Here is a 10,272-nt window from a genome sequence, read left to right on the forward strand (position 1 = left end):
ACAGTTTGACATCCATGGCAGAGCGACGGGCGCTGAGCAGACTCCTGTCAATCATGGAGAATCCACTGCATCCACTAAACAGGATCATCTCCAGACAGAGGAGCAGCTTCAGTGACAGACTGCTGTCACTGTCCTGCTCTTACTGACAGACTGTGGAGATCGTTTCTCCCCCAAACTATGCGACTCTTCAATTCCACCCAGGGGGGGGGGTAAACGTTAAATTATTCAAAATTATTGTCTGTCTGTATACCTGCATTTTTATTACTCTTTAATTTAATATTGTTTTTTGTATCAGTATACTGCTGCTGGAGTATGTAAATTTCCCGTTGGGATTAATAAAGTATCTATCTATCTATCTATCTATCTATCTATCTATCTATCTATCTATCTATCTATCTATCTATCTATCTATCTATCTATCTATCTATCTATCAAAAATGTACTAAAAGAAGAACAGACTAATATGTCGTATAACGTGCTGGTTATATTTAGACAGCATTCATTACGAGGCTCAGCCACACACGCACTTTACACTTTTTGCAGTTTTGATGATCACTCTAGTTTAAAATTGTATAGAGTTAAATATTAAAAGGTCATTTCAACCGCTTTTTAACATATTTTTTATTTTATTTTTTGCTTAAAATCGACTAAATTAATATTTGGCGAAACATCTGGACACAATTTAATCATTGTAAGAGAGTCAGACTGAAATGTCAACTTACTTATCTAATAGTGTATTTTAAATACATACAGTATATAAAATTATAATAAACTGAGCGATTGTATTAATTCAAAATATCCTTTTTTCTAATTAGTACCACTTTAATTATGGGTATTTTTACACACTTTATCTATCTATCTATCTAAGTTCTGAAAAACTGAATCCAACTTGACATGGCAACTGCACAAACTTTTTACTTCAGGTGCGCATCAATTAAAAGTAATATTGAAGAAAGAGCTACAGTACATAAAGCAAATACGGTACAACAACAACATTTATTTATATAGCACATTTTCATACAAATACATGTGATCATTTCAGTTAAATCAATATAAGGTAGCTGTTTACAGTTAAAGAATACATATTCTAGTTTCCATGTGATGGTGTATTAGTGCAAACCACACATGGCCAACAAACAGCAACTTTAGTGCAATAAAATAGAAGGTATAATACGATTTCCATTCTGATGGCAATATCTCATTTTTTGGTGCTGTGGTTACCCTTTTTCCCAATAAAAGAATATATTTTTTAAAGGTTAGCAATTTAAAAAATATTGTATTGCTCTGTACATTTCATTTCAGTTCTTCGGTGTTACTGAAACAGTGCTTTATCATTTTACATTTTACAGTTGTTTACTTCATTATGTTACAGTTTTACACTGTAAAATTAGCAGCCATTTTTTAGAGAGAATGGTATTGAAGGCACAGTTGAAATCAAAAAACAGAATCCTCACTGGACAGCCATCTTTGTCCAGCCTTGTGATAGATAACCGCATCTTCCACTCTAGTGTTTGTCCAATGGATAAACTGCAGTGGGTCCAACTGATCTTCAACAAGAGGACCAACAGAAAGCAAAATCACTCAGAATAACATGAAAGATGTTTGGACATAATAACTGGACTCAAGCAATCCAGGGCTCAGGTGCTAGAAGGGGATGTGGACAAAGCCTGAACCAATTTTTCCTAATTACCAGTCTCCTCACACCATCCCTGCTGCATCAATAACTCCTAACATTTCAACTGGAATGGCCAGTGATCAGTCCACCTCTGATAATCAGCATGAGCAGGCCATAACTAAAGACCAAGTGAGGAAGTAATGGAGGAGATTACACCGAGTGAAAGCTGCAGGACCGTTCAGAGTGAGCCCTTGAGTCCTTAAGGCCTTCTTTGTGGTATCCTCTGTTACCTCTCCATCTAAAAATGTTTTCCACTTAAATTAATTGTAGGTGTTGTCATTGTGAAGACCCACTTTAAGAAGGGGTTTTCAAGATTAGGTCTTTCTTAAATCCTGCATATTCCCCATATTAGCATCTACCGATAGAATTATGGTACAATCACTAAGGTGCCCGCTCACTCTGATTGTTACTTTTTCAGGTTGCAGTTATTTGGCTCGTACTTTAATTATCAAAATGTGAGTCACAACCAAACAAGAAGACAGCCTGAAATGTTACATCTGTACAAAATATTTTGAACTATACTTTACATCAGACCTATAGAGATCCTTTGTGTACTTGTACTTTTGATGCTTACAGTGAGCACACTTAATTTCAGATACTTTAAAGCTTGTATAGCTTTCTCACGGGAAAATTTTTACTTGTACTCAAATCCCTTTTCCAGAAATGTAACTCTACTCATTGAATACTCAAGTATTGCGGTTGAGTGCTTCACACAGCTGTGGCTTTAAATGACAGCTTGTTTTCTTCGTGTTTGTAGCTGAAATTGCCAAGCTCCGCTGCAACACTTTATTTACTCTGTGGTATGTCTTGGGATGGTGCATCATGTTAATGATAGCATAACGTTCTCAGACCTGCATAATCCAGTCCAGTGTCAAGGGGGCCCGCGTCTGGGAACTGCACGTCTGACATTGTGGTCAGCAACACAGGAGCACCACAAGGGACTGTACTTTCTCCGGTCCTGTTCAGCCTATATACATCGGACTTCCAATACAACTCGGAGTCCTGCCACGTGCAAAAGTTCGCTGATGACACTGCTATCATGGGCTGCATCAGGAGTGGGCTGGAGGAGGAGTATAGGGACCTAATCAATGACTTTGTTAAATGGTGCAACTCAAACCACCTACAACTGAACACCAGCAAAACCAAGGAGCTGGTGGTGGATTTTAGGAGGCCCAGACCCCTCATAGACCCCGTGATCATCAGAGGTGACTGTGTGCAGATGGTGCAGACCTATAAATATCTGGGAGTGCAGCTGGATGATAAATTAGACTGGACTGCCAATACTGATGTGCTGTGCAAGAAAGGACAGAGCCGACTATACTTCCTTAAAACTGGCGTCCTTCAACATCTGCAATAAGATACTGCAGATGTTCTATCAGACGGTTGTGGCGAGCGACCTTATCTATGCGGTGGTGTGCTGGGGAGGCAGCATTAAGAGGAAAGACACCTCACGCCTGGACAAACTGGCGAGGAAGGCAGGCTCTATTGTTGGCATGGAGCTGGACAGTTTAACATCTGTGGCAGAGCGAAGGGCACTCAGCAGGCTCCTATCAATTATGGAGAATCCACTGCATCCACTAAATAGGATCATCTCCAGACAGAAGAGCAGCTTCAGCGACAGACTGCTATCACTGTCCTACTCCACTGACAGACTGAGGAGATCGTTCCTCCCCCAAACTATGCGACTCTTCAATTCCACACGGGGGGGTAAACGTTAACATTATAAAAAGTTATTGTCTGTTTTTTCACCTGCATTATTATCATTCTTTAATTTAATATTATTTATTGTATCAGTATGCTGCTGCTGGAGAATGTGAATTTCCCATTGGGATTAATAAAGTATCTATCTATCTATCTATCTATCTATCTATCTATCTATCTATCTATCTATCTATCTATCTATCTATCTATCTATCTATCTATCTATCTATCTATCTATCTATCTATCTATCTATCTATCTATCTATCTATCTATCTATCTATCTATCTATCTATCTATCAGCCCTGGTTGCCAGTCCATCACAAGGCCTTGTTCGACACAAAAACCTGGGCAGATATGGTGAGAATCTGCAGACTCCACATAGGAAACACCAAAGTGCAGGATTCAAACCTACACTCTTAAAAATAACAGGTCCTTTATGGCATTTTACTCGGCTGTGTGGTTCCTGGTAGAACTAATGCTGGATAAAGAGCCATTGAAATCTGGGAAGGGTATTTATGGATATGAAATTGTTTTTTTTTTTTGCATTGATAACAAAAATATTCAATGTACAGTCCTAAAAATAAAGATGTCGGAGTTGTTCTTCAGAATGATGCCATAAGGCAGTCATTTTTGGTTCCAAAAAATCCCTTCCACATGAAGTTTCCAGAAAGAACCTTTTATTTATTTACAACCCCAATTCCAATGAAGTTGGGACGTTGTGTAAAACGTAAATAAAAACAGAATACAATGATTTGCAAATTCTTTTCAACCTATATTCAATTGAAAACACTACGAAGACAAGATATCGAATGTTCAAACTGATAAACTTTATTGTTGTTTTGCAAATCTTCGCTCATTTTGAATTTGATGCCTGCAACACGTTCCAAAAAAGCTGGGACAGGGGCAGCAAAAGACTGGGAAAGTTGAGGAATGTTCAAAAAACATCTGTTTTGAACATTCCACAGGTGAACAGGTCAATTGGAAACAGGTGTTAGTCATGATTGGGTATAAAAGGAGCATCCCCAAAAGGCTCAGTCGTTCACAAGCAAGGATGGGGCGAGGTTCACCACTTTGTGAACAACTGCGTGGGCAAATAGTCCAGCAGTTTAAGAACAACGTTTTTCAACGTACAATTGCAAGGAATCTAGGGATTTCATCATCTGCTGTCCATAATATCATCAAAAGATTCAGAGAATCTCGAGAAATCTCTGCACGTAAGCGGCAAGGCCGAATACCAACACTGGATGCCTGTGACCTTCGATCCCTCAGGCGGCACTGCATTAAAAACCGACATCATTCTGTAAAGGATATTACCACATGGGCTCAGGAATACTTCAGAAAACCATTGTCAGTTAACACAGTTCGTCGCTACATCTACAAGTGCAAGTTAAAACTCTACCATGCAAAGTGAAAGCCATATATCAACAACACCCAGAAACGCAGCCGGCTTCTCTGGGCCCGAGGTCATCTGAGATTGGACTGACGCAAAGTGGAAAAGTGTGCTGTGGTCTGACGAGTCCACATTTCAAATTGTTTTTGGACATCATGGATGTCGTGTCCTCCGGGCCAAAGAGGAAAAGGACCATCTGGATTGTTATCAGCGCAAAGTTCAAAAGCCAGCATCTGTGATGGTATGGGGGTGTGTTAGTGCCCATGGCATGGGTAACTTGCACATCTGTGAAGGCACCATTAATGCTGAAAGGTACATACAGGTTTTGGAGCAACATATGCTGCCATCCAAGCGACGTCTTTTTCAGGGACGTCCCTGCTTATTTCAGCAGGACAATGCGAAGCCACATTCTGCATGTATTACAACAGCCTGGCTTCGTAGTAAAAGAGTGCGGGTACTAGACTGGCCTGCCTGCAGTCCAGACGTGTCTCCCATTGAAAATGTGTGGCACATTATGAAGCGCAAAATACGACAACGGAGACCCCGGACTGTTGAGCAACTGAAGTTGTACATCAAGCAAGAATGGGAAAGAATTCCACCTACACAGCTTCAACAATTAGTGTCCTCAGTTCCCAAACGCTTATTGAGTGTTGCTAAAAGGAAAGGTGATATAACACAGTGGTAAACATGCCCCTGTCCCAGCTTTTTTGGAACGTGTTGCAGGCATCAAATTCAAAATGAGTGAAGATTTGCAAAACAGCAATAAAGTTTATCAGTTTGAACATTGCATATCTTGTCTTTGTAGTGTATTCAATTGAATATAGGTTGAAAAGGATTTGCAAATCATTGTATTCTGTTTTTATTTATGTTTTACACAACATCCCAACTTCATTGGAATTGGGGTTGTAGATCCATAACAGGGCCAGACAGTAAAATAACTGTGACTAGATGCTAAGAGATTTGTGAAATGCCAATGGCTCATTATTCTAAAAGGACTCTCACTGCATGCAATAACACAAGCAGGTTTCCTTAATCTGTTTCTGTTCTGTTAGGTAGCCTACCAAACATTAAAGCTTTTGGGTTTTTCTATATATTAGAAAGTTTTTCAAAAGCACAAAAAAAACAACTTTATGTGCAAAGAACCCATCCAAGAATCAAATGGTGCTTGGTCAAGCCATATTTATAGAAGGAACCACACAACCCAGTAAAAAACCATAAAATGCCATTAAAGAACCAGCACTTTTAAGAGTGTATAGTAGACTGGATACAATGGATCATGAAAATGTGAATGTAGTCTGTGTCATTGTGCTTTTAAAATCAGCAACTCCTTGGTCTTTCACGTCACATCATCTCTTCATTATATTAACCTAATGAAGTTACAGATCTAAATATATAAAAGTTCTTTCTGGGGCCTCCATGTGGATGGTTCTTTAAGAAACCAAAAATGGCTTCCCTGTGGCATCAGTTAGAAGAATTGCTTTGGCCTGGGCTAGATTAACCATTAAGTAAAATAAGCATGTGCTTGGGGCATCAAGGGAAGAAAAAAAGATTCCATTGTCAGATTTACCATGGACCATATGGTGCAAAACTACAAATGGTGCAGCTGAACCAGATTCCACTAAAAGGGGCTCTCACTCGAGATGAAGAATTACATATATATATCTTATATATAAACATCTACAGTACATGTGGAAGTGTGTGTGTGTCTTTCTGTCTGGCCCGGAAATGCGAGGCTACAAATGACGCTCAAAGAAAGCAACTCTGTCGCCAAAGTGAAACTGCAGACAAAAGAGAAACTCACTTAGCCACTAATACACAAGCGAGGCTAGCACATCAGCAAAATGAAACCTCAGAGGAGAGAGAAACTCGCTTGGCCGCTGATAGACAACAGAGGCAAGCACATCGACAAAACGAAACTGCCAAGGAAAGAGAACTTTGCTTAAAACGAAACCTCTGCGGAGAGAGAAACTTGCTTGGCCGCTGATATACAACGGGGGCAAGCACATAGACAAAATGAAACCACTGAGAAAGAAGAACCTCACTTAAAACGAAACCTCTGAGGAGAGAGACACTCGCTTAGCTGCTGATAGACAACGGAGGAAAGCACATCAACAAAACAAAACCGCCAAGGAAAGAGAACCTCACTTAAAACGAAACCTCTGAGGAGAGAGACACTCGCTTAGCTACTGATAGACAACGGAGGAAAGCACTTCGACAAAACGAAACCGCCAATGAAAGAGAACTTCACTTAAAACGAAACCTCTGAGGAGAGAGAAACTCGCTTGGCCGCTGATAGACAATGGAGGAAAGCAGTTCAACAAAATGAAATCGTCAAGGAAAGAGAACCACGCTTAAAATGAAACCTCTGAAGATAGAGACACTCACTTAGCTGCGAATAGACAACGGAGGCGAACACATTGGCAAAATGAAACCACAGAGGCAAGAGAACATCTCTTAGCCACTAATGCACAACCAATGCGATTGATCTATTGAAGTGCCAGAATCTATATGGAATCTGGTATGGTTTCTAGGAGCCTGGGCTTTTTACAGCATGGGCCTACACAGCTAGTATATACAGTATATATAAATATTGTCACAAAAACGAGACATGCACAGATAAAGGTTTGGGGCAGCCACCCGTATAATGTGGTATCCTGGCTGCAAAATCGTTTTCAAAGCAATAAACAGCACAGATGTGCATACATTTGAGCCCAGAACAAGACTGACAAATAGGGGAAAGGGGAAGGCTTTTAAAGGGGAAGACAGGAAGTGAGGTCATAAGGATCGAACCTATGTTCTTTAGCCATTGGTTCCTGCCCGGACGTGACATCACAGGGGGCCGGAGCCAGTAAGGTCTCCTTCCATTGGCTCGGTCCTGGAAGTGACATCAAGAGAGACAGATGGAATCTCCCAGGAATGGTCTACAGGGAAGAGAGAAAAAGAGTCAGTGCACTCTGCCACCTCCCTGTCTCTGAACTGCAATCACTCAAGCCCTTCAGCTGCCTCCCATGCGCACGTGTGTGACAATATATATATATTTACAATAATACAAATGAAAATAAAATAGTATTAATAGAGGTTAATGATTTATGTACAACAAAATTAGAATCTGGTTACTGCCACACAGTCCAGTGAGGCTCATGTGGCCCTTCTTGTCTTGGTCATGTCAGCTGAGAGAGTGAGTGCAGCTCATATATATGGGGGCTTTGGCATCTTGATTTTTTAAGAGTGTAGGATAAATAAAGTGGAAAGCTCCCAACTGTACCAGTTCATTTAATGATGCTTACTGTGTGAAACAAAACTTAAGTAAATAATAATTCAGGCTTTATAACTGCCTTTTCCTTCATAGTTCAGCCTTACATTTGGTTATGCATTTTCTGCCCCATTAAAAATTATGTTCTATAAGCCATATATATATAAAGTAGTTTAAACTCCAGCTAATTTTAAGTGTTTTATCTAATTTAATACATTTTAAAAAGTGAAGCATCTAACCAAAGGAGGTCTGACAGATGTTTACAGAATGATTCCCATCAAAATGACAGCTGTTTGCTGAAATGTTAACCTAAAGAGACAGCATGTGAGACGCCACAATGCCTGGTCATCAAACACAAAGAGCCACAGGAGTTTACAAAGCTGTTACATGGATTCTACGGGGAATATTGTAGGATCAGGATCTGCTCTAATGATGAATTGGCCAGCAAGGCCAAAATCAATACAAGTATGGAGGAGGGAGAGAGAATTGATTACGCATGAGCACATAGATGGCAGCTGAGGGTTTCTGGAAGAGAATGGAGGTTCTCATCTAAAGAGTGGCAGCCTCATGCCTGGTAACACCTGCACAGATTCATTGCAGGGACAGCTGACAAATGGTTGAAGCACTGATCAAACAAGCATATTTATTTCTTTTATTCTATAATCTATCTTTAAACTGCACACTGACATCCATCCATCCATTTCCCAACCCGCTGAATCCGAACACAGGGTCACGGTCCAAAGACATGCAGGTTAGGTGGATTGGCACACTGACAACTGCTTGTAATAATGGATTTTCAGAAAGTATGAGGGAAGACCCAAAAATTCCTGAATGTAAAAAAAGGCCTTCATTACAAAACTTAAAGCAATTCCCTTTGAGTCACCTCCAAAATCCCCTCCTCAAGATGTAATACCCTTGTCCTGGCGCTTCTCCCTTTCCTGTTAGCATTTCTTGCCTCTTTTGTTACCATATCTAGAGCCTCCAGGGGTTTTTCTCTGGATTTCTTCCACAGTAACAAATCTTCTTCCCATCAGTCTCATTTTTAATTTCGGAAACAAAACGAAGTCACAGGAAATGAGATCAGATGAAAACAGGGGGTTCGAAGCAACAACCACATTGACTTTGACTGTGCAGGTGTGTCGTCGTGGTGCAAGATCCAGTTTTGAGTATGCAGCTTCTCCCAATGTTTTTGTTTGATGCTTTTCCATAGACACCTCAGCAGTTCAACGTAATGTCACTGATTAGCAGTCTGTTCAAAGGGAACAAACTCTTTATGAACAAGCTCTTCAATGTCTACAATGTCTTGTTGTCTCTTGAAAATCTGCCTTGGTGGCTTAGAGGAAAACAAATTGCCCTGATCACCTGTGTGATTGTAGAATAAACTCCAGAAATACACACTTGATCAACTCTGCGTGATGCCTCTTGGTGGGCTGATTAACCAGACTAAAGGAATACGATACTGTACATAGCAGCATAATTAATAAACAACACCCTTTTTCCATGCTATTGATGGATTCTGTGAATTTTTAGGTCTCCCCTTATATGTGTGGGATGCAAAGAAGGCTTTTCTACTGTTGCCGATTTGTTAAAAATATAACATATTGTATCTTTTGATCGTTGTTGCATGATGATGGCATCTAACTGGTGCTGTCTTGTGACCTTTGGTGCCTGTATTAACAGTGTAAGAGATGTGTTAACATGCTTGGAGTGAAGCCGAGCTCACTAAAGGTGGACATCAGATTAGACCAAAGGCATAGTCTCACAGGGTCAGACGTGATTATCGAACGAGAATACACATCTGGGAACAACCTGTTAAAAAGTTTGTAGTAAAGAGTGGTGAAATCCTGTAAAATCTTAATGATGGACTAACTTTGTCATTTCTCTCTTCATCTACTCCACTCACCCTTTGTCCTTTCATCTGCCCATAGGGCTGTAGCGGTGCTACATGATTAGCGTCGTCATAAGTGTATTTTGTGCTGAGTCCCGTCTTTCGTAGCGTTGTTCTGTTTACATGGTTTGTGTGTCTATGTAAATATGCTCCCTTGGAAACAAAAGGGGAAGGATAACACTGTGGAACAGTGGTCCCTCATGATAATTTGTCCTGTCAATCCCATCCCCTGATTTCGGGACATTCACTATTTAAACAGGAGGTTAAAAAGAAGAAAAAACAAAAAGGGAAATCCAGTTTTACTTACCGCCCATTCATTGCAGAGCCAGGAGAAAGCAGCGATCCAGATCAGTTACACCTTTTT

The sequence above is a fragment of the Erpetoichthys calabaricus genome, chromosome 13 (genome assembly GCF_900747795.2).
Source record: "Erpetoichthys calabaricus chromosome 13, fErpCal1.3, whole genome shotgun sequence".
Classification (NCBI taxonomy): domain Eukaryota; kingdom Metazoa; phylum Chordata; class Cladistia; order Polypteriformes; family Polypteridae; genus Erpetoichthys; species Erpetoichthys calabaricus.